General features: G+C 44.1%; 1 non-coding gene across 1 annotated transcript; it reads left to right on the top strand.

Annotated features, from left to right (window-relative positions):
* Nucleotides 1–1,113: 1,113 nt before the first annotated feature.
* LOC142165217 (small nucleolar RNA R71) lies at nt 1,114–1,218 on the top strand. The gene has a single exon (XR_012696119.1). It is a non-coding gene; the product is annotated as a small nucleolar RNA R71 (small nucleolar RNA).
* Nucleotides 1,219–10,521: the final 9,303 nt, after the last annotated feature.

Here is a 10,521-nt window from a genome sequence, read left to right as displayed (position 1 = left end):
TTATTTGTAATAAGACGATGCCTACGTTCAGAAAGATGATCGACTTTGTATCATTCTTATGATAAGTAAATGTGAGGTCTTCAGCAGATCATGTGCATACTGAAATGTGTAAGCCTCTTGATAAGAAGCCTTAAGGCAAGAATGCCTATCCACATTTATGGTGAAAGATAATGAGAGATTAAGAAGATAAACACAAGTTTCAACAAGCAAAAGAAGTAAGATAAAGAAGGGTACAAGGTGCCCAGTTAACAAAGGTTAACAGTGTTTATAATAAAGGCAGAGGAACATAAGTTTTTTGAGTTATATTCAATAGTAATAGAGGTATATACAATTGGTCGCACCCATTCCAGATATGCCCTATGGGGGTTAATATAAATAGTATAAGAAGATATGATGGATGAATTGTTTGTGTCAGTTGACATTTTCAAAGGATATTGCAAATGTACTAATAGATCTCCTTGTGAGACACCCAGATGGTACATTTTAAAATAGTACAGCCAGATATGAGTACTACAAAGACTTGCAATATAAGCCTTGAAGGGATACATATTACCTTAGTGTGGCTCGCGTCCCTAGTAAAGAGAGAACGTTAAGCAACTTGAAGAGCCACAGGATGGAGCAAAAGAAAGCTAAAAGCAAAGGAATATCTTGTTTGAGTTTTCAGAATAAAGTGATCGGCATAAATGTTAGTGGGAAATAAGAAAGGATTTAACGAAGCATTATGAGTAAGATGTGGTACATGGATGACAACGGTAGATCAAAAGATGACAATATTACAAAATCTATAGTCAAGTGAAGGAAGAGACAAGGGGTGACAGGCCTTACGATAACAAAAAAGTATAGGCCATACAGTCATGTCCTCAATTCGAGAAATAAGTTCGCAACTCTAGCGCTTTACCAAGAGGAAAAGTAAACTAAATACGAATTAGGTGTTACACTAGGTTCTCCTTCTCCTTAGCATTTCTGATCATTTGCAATAAAGTTGTTCAACATGGCTTGGATTTTCCCGTATGTTTTTTCTATGTACATACCTCCACAGGCAGAGTCTATGTACAACTTGGAGGCTTCATCTAAACCTTCCACAATACGTTGCCCCCAAAACTTCATTTGTCTGACCATGGGGTGGCAATCTCTAAGTAGTTTCTTGAATCGCTCCCAAGCTTGGCGAAGGTTTTTGCCTTCCTTTTGTTAGAATCCACAAATCTGGCTACTTAGTGCTTTACTCTTTCGAGAAGGGAAGAATTATATCAAGAATTTCTACGCCGTATCATTCTAGGTTCTGATTGAATTTGCAGGCTTCTTTTGTAACAACTCTTTTACTTCCCCAATAGTGAAAAGGGAAATAATGCCAGTCTCACATAATCCGAAGAGATATTTGGAAAGCCATAAGTATCTATGATCTCCAGAAAATTCCGAATGTGCTTCTGTAGATCCTCATATGGAAACCCATCGACCCTGGGAGTGTATTTGTTGCACCATGTATTATTTAGCTCTAAGTGTCTGGTGATGGCCAGTTTGACGATGACCTCCGTCCTATTTGCAAGGCTAGGCCTGGCAGGTGTGATCACCGGTAGTTCATTGTTATCTCCCATTCTTACAGGTTACGGAAGTTCAATAATTGCTTGTTGATTTTTGATTTCCTTAACATGTGCTGCCGATTTCGCTGCTACTTCAGCTGTTTTGGCTTCTTTTGCTGCTTTCTTGTTTCTGCGGAAGAGTCTATTAGGTTCGTCCTCAAAGGGTTGAAGTTTAGCTTTACCCTCGTCTTTCTTCCCTGGCATCACATCCGAGTACCTGAGATAGATCAGGTAAATCAAACAAGTCACGACTTGAGCAAAAAACATGTAAAAAATTACCTCTATTAAAGAATCAATTGCTAAGTTGCCGACAACAGCGCCAATAACTTGTTGGTTCCCCAAGTATGCACAAGTATACATGGCTATCAAGTAATAAAGTGACTCGAAAGTCGGATGTCAAATCCGTAGAGAATTAAAATAATTGTTAACTAGGCTAATTCAAATCAATTAACTGTCCAAGATAATCAAGAATGTTATTTTTCTATTAATCTACTATTGCAAAAATTAGACAACTAATCAACTAAAGTAACAAGAACGCTAGAGTTTGTTGTTTGGATTTTAATCAGAGGAGGTGACGATTTCAGGGTTGTTGTTGGTTTATCATATACTAGAGTTTGGCGCCCACCGTGGGGCTAAAAATAATAGTGATTATTTTCTTGCTGGTTTCACTACATAACGCAAGTTATCTTTCACATTTTTTCTTGTCCAAGATCTTTTTATTTCAGGTCAAAATGTCTAACTTAGTAAATACGCGTGAAAACAACAACCTTGAAGACCATGGAGAAAATGGTGTGTATGTTCCAGGTATTGGTATACCACCACAAAACCCTGAGAATGCACCGGAACCAATTCCCGTGGACGTGGTCTCACGCAACGCTCAACACGTCGAAATAAGCTCCCATACCAACAAGAGCATACACCAGGAAGATCAACAAGAAGCACAAAAAACCCCGGCTCAGGAAGAACAAGGGGTTAGCCTTCACGTCATCTTCAAAATGTTACAAGCACAACAATTGGAGATTGCTCAGTTGCAAGGCCACCAAAAGACTCCTAGCACGGTATCTCGAGAAAAACAACAAAAGGGGAAATCATCCTCCCAGTCAACGTGGCCGGCATAACCCAAAATGCCAAATTCCATGTCATCGAAGGAGACATGAGATACAATGCCTTGTTCGGGAGGCCGTGGATACACTGCATGAGAGCAGTACCATCCACCCTCCATCAAATGATGAAATTCCCGACAAAAATTTGATAAAAACCATCAACGGGGAACAACATGCGACAAAAGAGATGTTCGTGGTGCGCGATATGACACCGACACCAATACCTCCACCATCGAAGGAGCCAAAGGATAAGCAAACAGTAAGATAGCTGTAATAAGCTACATTATTGGCTACGCCTAACTAAACAAAATGAAGGACCATACCGAGTCCTCATAACAAACGATTGAATCACATCTAGGTCTGAAGCGCCGCTAGCACTAAGGTATGGTTATCTCCCTTTTTCAATTACACTTTATTCTAACTTGAATGCAAGTATCTGATCGAAACGGCCGAAGCACTTTCCAACTCGAAGACCTTAGGTTCTAAAAGTGTATGTTGCACTCTTTTCCTTCGACCGGGTTTTTTTCCCAAGAAAGGTTTTACCGGCAAGGTTTTTAACGAGGAAACATCTATATGCTGCCTAAGTAAGACTGAACAAGTAGTCAAGGCTTCTTTTGCAATCCACCTTGAATACTAGTGGGCATCCCCCCGGAAGGTCACCTACTCGGAGAAGCCAAGATGCGCTAAATGGGGCCTCGATAGGAAAATAATGTATTGGCCAAACGATCGAACGAACCGTGTCTGTATAGAATAACCGAGCCCTGAATAGCGAAAACGTGTATACTTGTGCCAAGTAATCAAAGAATACTTTCCAATGAATTTCACGTTTCAAAGAAGCTCGGTATTATTTCAAAAATGGCTCAAGAGACTAAAACTTCCCGAACACTTGCGGACTGGTGTCAACAACTAGAAGTCGTATGACCCCTGGGTCGAAGCTTCAAACTTGTAAGCCCTGAATGAGGCAACTTCAAGATCACAAAACGGCCCCAGAGCCAAAAATGTCTTGAATACGCGAGGACTAGCATTAAAAACTTAAGGCCACATGACCTCCAGGTCGAAAACTCCGAAATCATAAGCCCTCAATGAGGCAATACCAAGTTTACAAGTAATGGCTCCAGAGCCAAGAAACTTTCAATGACTCAGGGACTGTCGCCAATCGCCGCCCCCATCGACTTATCAAAACCCGAGGGCATAAGACCACATGCGAGCAGCCTCGGTCTCGTAAGACCTATATAAGGCAACACCAATATCTGTAAGACCTCAAGAACCACACTTGTACCCAGTGACAAAAATTGTAAGACCTCAAGCAAGGCATGAACCATACTTGTACCAAGTAATCAAAACTATAAGACCTCAAAGGCATGTAAAATTTGTAAGACCTTACAAAAGGCATAATCCCGATGTTAAAGTTAAGGCTATATATCGAACTTGTAAGAGCCTAAAAAGGCATACCCTCGATATAGACACCAAAACTACTTCACCTGGGAACTGAAAGGCTCTGACCAAACACAATGACTATGATCACAAGACTGTGCCAGCCAAATTAACGTGACTCGGGGAGACCCGGCCATCGCTATAAAATCACATGCCTCCAATTACTTCGAAAATAATCGAAAAGAACCGGTTAAACAGGCTACCCTATACATAGGAAAAAGAGCATCGACCATGTCAACTCCAAACTATAGGCTTCGAGATACTCAACCATCGAGCCAAACCTCCCAAGGTGCTCGATCATCGCCATATAACGACTCACAATCAAGTTTTTATAAAACCGTAGAAGAGTCAGGCAAACATTATTTCAAAAAATCCTTATCCACGAAAAAACAAAGCCTATATTAGAGGTTGCAATGACCCAAAGCGTAAGAGCCAGTAACGCCAGCTCATATAAAAGGTCGCATTGACCAAATGCGTAAGAGCCACTATCACCAGCCCATACTAGAGGTCGCACCGACCCAATGCTTAAGAGGCACTACCGCCAGCCCATATAAAAGGCCGTATCGACCAAACATGTAAGACCCTAAGGCCTGCTTTAAATTCAAAAACTTAAGGGTCAAATGAGCTCTAGTCGAAATCTGACTAGGAGACTGAACCCGAAACATTTAATTGAATACGCTTAGGAGAAAAGGTGTAAGAGCTTAAATATTGGATTATACTAAAAGGTCATGCCGACCAAATGCGTAGGAGCCCACGGGCCAGCTCAACGAGACCCAGGTCCGTATTATAAATCTAAGGGTTCTTTTAACTCGAAAACCAGTTTGTCCAGCTGATGGCTAACAAACATCGAAGCATAAGGAATTACATGAAAAATGAAGCCGCAAGACTTCCTTTTATATGTAAATATTAAAAAAACAAAGCTCTATTTACGATTTTGGCATTATGTATAAAATCAAAAAAGGAAAATCCAATCTACATACCCCATGGGGACTATGGCCCGTCGGCCTCTTCCTCGCTATCCTCGGTGTCACATAAAAGGAACTTAACATCGTACTCATCCTCCTTTGCCTGCTCTATCTTATCCGATAGATCGAAACCTCTGGTGTGAATCTCCTCGAGGGTTTCCCTCCGAGATCTATATCTAACATAATCTTTGCTCCTACTCTCCCGGTCGAGCGCCCTTCTTAATTCAGCTCGAGCATCGGCGGCATCTTGCAAAAAAATGATCACTTTCTTTTCGACTTTGGTTCGGACCACTTCGGCTTCAGTCCAAACATCTACAACCTCTGCCTTTGTCTTCAAAATTTTAGACTCGAGTCTCGCAATCATGCTCATTAGAACCGGGCTACTTGCACGAGCATTTTGGAACTGCGCTTCAAGGGCTAAAACATCCTTCTAGGCTGCAACTTAGGCTTCTATCTCGTTACGCTCACGCTTAACCTGGCCAACTTTGCCCCAAAGAAATAGGAGTATATTAGCCTACATAGGCAGAAGGAGGAACATACATCAGCTCAAAATAAAGGTTACCTGTTTTTTGAGACAGCCCTCATATTTCTCACTTCGATCCGCCTCAAAACGCAGGTATACCAGCTCATCTCCCCTTTTCTCACAAAGAAGCCTGAGGGATTGCTCCCCATCCAAAGCTTTCCGCAGCCTAGCCTCACGGAGAAGTATCTCGAACTTAAGCTTGTCAAAGTCCTGCGAAAAAGGAGCTCAATAAGGAAGGGAAGATGCAAAACTAAAAAAGCCTATACTAGTTGCCAAAACTCACCATGAAACTGAGCCGTTAAGCTACATCAAAAGTTGAACACACATCTACTAGCTTGGCCTCATCAGCCCCAATAAACATATCCCCGAAGGGAGTACGACCACCTGATGCTTCATGCGATTCGCTCCGCCCCTGGCCTCGAATGTCCCTCGAAGTACCTTCGACGAGAATAGAAGACGACGACAAGAAGAAACTATCTTTCCAAAAATGGAGGACTTGGAGGCCGTAGGATCAACCCACACGTCTCTTTTGACCTTCCGAGCAGGGCGCGCTTCACTGCAAGCGTCCTCACCCTTCGAGGTTTCCTTCTGTTTGATATCAATCCTCGGTCTCGAGGTTGGAAATCTTTCCTGTTCCTCGAGGGGACACGGCCTTATCTCGGAAAACCCTCCAACACCTGCGGCGGTAGAATTAGTATGCCAAAAAGAAAGTACCTTTCTAAGAAAACAAGCCACTTGCACCTACCATGATGTCCCCTTGGATAGATCTCACCATTTGCACTTATCATAAGTCGATCAAGCTGCCAGCTTACGAGACCATTCCGCCAAATCGGGAATCTCGTTTGGCAGCCAAGGGATCGCTACAGAAAGAAAAAAGGAGAACATCTTCACGGATCTCGCCTCCACTATGGACAAAAACAGTAAAAGAACAAGTGTACAACTTACGTGTGAAATTCCATTTCTCAGGAAATTGTAGAAACTCTCCAGGGATAATATCGAACGTCCGTGCTCGAATGAATTGACTCATCCACCCTTGGTCCTCGTCCTCTTTGTCAATAACGGCGAGGGGCTGGGTGGATCGATGTCGCAGAGTAATCAAACCCCGGTAATGAAAATGTCCATATAACCTAATGAGATGACTAAGGGTGAATTCGAGTCCGGCCTTATCCGCAAAGTACCTTATCATCAGCACTATCTTCCAAAGGGATGGGTGAGCCTGCGCCAAGGTAACCTGATACCTTCTACAAAATTTAATCACGCCCCTATCGAGAGGGCCCAATGTAATAGGGTACGTATGCGCGTTCAAGAACCCCTCGACATGAGCCATGATGTTCTCCTCTGGGGAAGGTGCTTGCAATGCCACCTCTCTACCCCATCCACAGTCTTTCCTGACTGCCTTGAGATGCTCTTCCCCTATCGAGGAGATAAACCTCGAAGAATGTTCCCGATGGCCCAGGACATTGGGAGGTCTCTCTAACGAAAAGTCACTTTTTGAGACAAAGCACCTCGATGCTAGCTCACCAGACACCGGCGGTGTACCATCGATCGAGCACGAAACAAAGGAAGAACCCTCCTCTTCTTGACAAGCGGACGCGGGGATAGCAGCCATGGCTATGGTAAAGCGAGGAAAGGGGAAATGAGAAGACTTACACAAAAGCTTTGAGGTATAAAGAAATTGGCACAAGAAAAGGGAGCCATATAAAGGAGATAGTCGCTCAATATAGCAATATATTCAAAGAAGGGAAGGCAAGTACATATATAGAGAAGGTGGCGACCATTCGTCTGCCCTAAGTACCAATGAAACCTGACCATGTCAGTATCATTTTCTTGGGAAATGCACTGGCGAGGCCACCTCGGTCATTTCACAGTCATATCACTTAAGTGATATCGTCGCACCAGTACTCGGGAGTCATTCGACCCCGAGGGCTTTCGACATTTGTAGGGCATCAACCTTGTAAAAACTCTCGGCCCTATCTTGAGATGGTACCCGATCTCAATGGCCTTAACTGCTCCGAGCATATGTTCCGAAGAATCAACAATCAAAATTTGAAGACAAAAGCAGTAAAACATAGTGCTCAAAAACTGGAAGCGGAAAGAAAAAACATTGTATTCCCAAAAAATATATATACAGTAGGGGGAGCATTTACAAAGTCTTTCCGTAAGAAACCCTGGCACAAGAAGGGAAAAGGATGATCTAAATTCACTCTTCACCCTGGAATCATCATCGGAACCCTCGTCCGCTACATCCAAATAGGCAGTTTCTTCGTCCATGATTCGGGCCTGCTCGATCTCAACTGAGAAATTGACGCCCTTGCCACTCGCTTCCTCAAAGGCCCGCTTCCGTGCTTGCGCACGAGCGGGAGTAACAACTCGAGTCAATATTTGCTCGACCCTCGCTAGTATGTCTCGAGCCTCTTCATTTGCAGTAGTGGCATATTTCTTATAAGAGGACGCCTTTTCCTCTTCCACATACCTAGCCAACGATAGCACAACCATCTCCTCCTGGACGCCCTTCAAGAGGTCTCGGGACGACGACAACTCCGTCTGTAAAAAGTCCCTCTCCGAGGCCACGACCCTATTTTGCCTCCTCAGGTCAAGGACATTCGCATCCTTGACAACTATCTCCTCCTGAAGACGCCCCACGAGAGCGTTCTTTTGCCCAACCTGCAAAAGGCGAAACAAGTTAATAAGTGTCAAGTCAAAATAAAAGGCAGGTTCGTAAAATACAGTACTACCTACTCAACAAGGTTGTCTTTGTCTCAGCTTATTTCTTCGAACCTTGCCCGGAGAACACTCAGCTCCTCCTCTTTTCGGGCGGAAAGATTCTCCGACTCCTTTAAACTAGAGGCAAAACCCTCGACTTCCTTCTTACGGCCTAAAAGCTCATCTCACAGCTTGGAGACGGCATGATCATACAACTTTTTAGCCTACAACAAAACAAAGAAATTAGAGAAGCAAAGAAACATACTTGAAAGCACCAAAATATGTCAAGGTATTACCTGCCTCCGGCAGCCCTCCGCTTCCTCGATGGCACTAGGAACGTCAAGGCTAATATTCTCGCTAACTCCATCGAGGAAGTTCCCGAGCTCGCCTTCCCCCTTGAGAGAGCCTCCCACTTTGGTGATGTCCTACACATCCCTAAGCTCTCCGGGTGAGAATCGGGGACCTAAATTAAGGCCCCCCAGAACGTCAAAGAACCCGAAGGACAAGTCCTGTCCCCAAAAAGCTTCAGGATCGGGCCCTTTGGAGCCGATAGCAGCGAGCTCCCCGGCAGGGACCGTGTCGTGTCTGGTCGAGGACTCAAGGACCACATTCGTGCCCTACTCGAGTTCCTCCGAAGCATGGGCTTGAGCCGAATCAGCCGTTCCCGACTCAGTGGCCCTCGGCACAAACACTTGGGCGGCATCCATACCCGACCTCTTCCTTTGTACCAAAGGGTTATCATCGTCGTCATCATCCCCAGCCTTGTCATCGGAACTTTCCCCGGAAGCTAAAGACGAGACCTTGGCCTCAGCTCGAGGCCTGCGAGACTTGGGATTCTTTGATACAGGGGATTTGGCAGTTGTCCCCTTATTCCTCTTCTTACCCTTATCGGGCTTAGAGGACCCTCCCTCGCCGGCAGGAGGCGGTCTCATCAGCACTCATTTGCCAAGGCCTGCGCAAGCATAGTAATCAAAATTTATCAGCACGGGGGATATTGGGGAAGAAATATAATAACATTCTAGAGGTGGCAAGAAGGAGCTTACCATGATTCTTGGCCACCCACCTCATTTTAGCTAACTCAGGCCAAGAATGCTCGAGATAGGGGAATGAGGTATCTAATCCCCTCATCCACCCCAACAGGTCCAGAACAGATTCGGGATACTAAAGGGTAGTTGCGTGAGCAAAGGGAAAGTTAGTTTTTTGGGAAGAAAGTAAGAAGACAATAAAGCATACTCAAAGAAAAGGAACTTACGCTTCATGTTCCACTTCTCCGGGAACGACATCCATTCAGCCGGAATAATGTCCGAGGTCCTCACTCGGATAAATCGGCTTATCCACCCCCAATTTTTGTGCTCATCGATACTTGAGAAAAAGAGTTTCGAATATCGAGGGTGAAACTTCATCAAGCCTCAAAAAAGATGGGGGCTGTACAGCCTGATCCGATGATCAAGGGTAAAAGTTGTATCCTTGACTTTGCTAGAAAAGTAGCGAAACATGTAAAATATCCTCCAGGAGCAGAGATAAATTTAGCCTAGTGTCACCAGTTATTTACAACAGAAGTCGAGAATGATCGGGTTTATAGCCGGAGAAGAAGGGTTAAAGGACTCGACAGGGACCAAAGTGAACGGGTATGTGTATACATAAAGAAAATCGTCCTTATGGTCTGTTATGCTCTCGTTAGGGTAGGGATCTCAACCAGCACCTTCTTCTCCCATTAGCAGTCCGCCCGCACTTTGTCTATATCCTTTACAATGCTAATGAACCGAGACACGTGTTCATATTGACCTGGCGTAGATGAAGGTTTATCGATGGAAAAATCCTTCATACTATCGAACTCAGTGGGTGTACACTATTCGACGGTAGGAGCCACTCTTATTCTTGGATGTTCGAGATGAAGAAGCAACTTCATTTTTCCGAGGCACTATCTTGGAGGTTCTGGCCATGGCAACTAAAAGTTTTATTTTTCTCGAGAAGGAAGGTAGGAAACCAAGAACAAAAGAAAGAGGGGCGTAGAGGAAGATGGATTTGGATCTGAAAGCTTGAAGGAATCACAAACATGCGAGTTACTAAGCAATTGGTGTATTTATAGAAGCCGTATGGGCAGCGGAAAAGCCGAACCAATAACGGTTCGTGGGCTTCTCGATAGTTGTGTTGATGGCGACCCTTGCACAGCTTTTGAGTTATGGCATTTAATGCTCTGATAGGCTGACGTCATG

The sequence above is a fragment of the Nicotiana tabacum genome, chromosome 1, assembly GCF_000715075.1.
Source record: "Nicotiana tabacum cultivar K326 chromosome 1, ASM71507v2, whole genome shotgun sequence".
Taxonomy (NCBI): domain Eukaryota; kingdom Viridiplantae; phylum Streptophyta; class Magnoliopsida; order Solanales; family Solanaceae; genus Nicotiana; species Nicotiana tabacum.
Note: the sequence above shows the minus strand (reverse complement) of the source record. Positions and strands in the feature narration are given on the sequence as shown.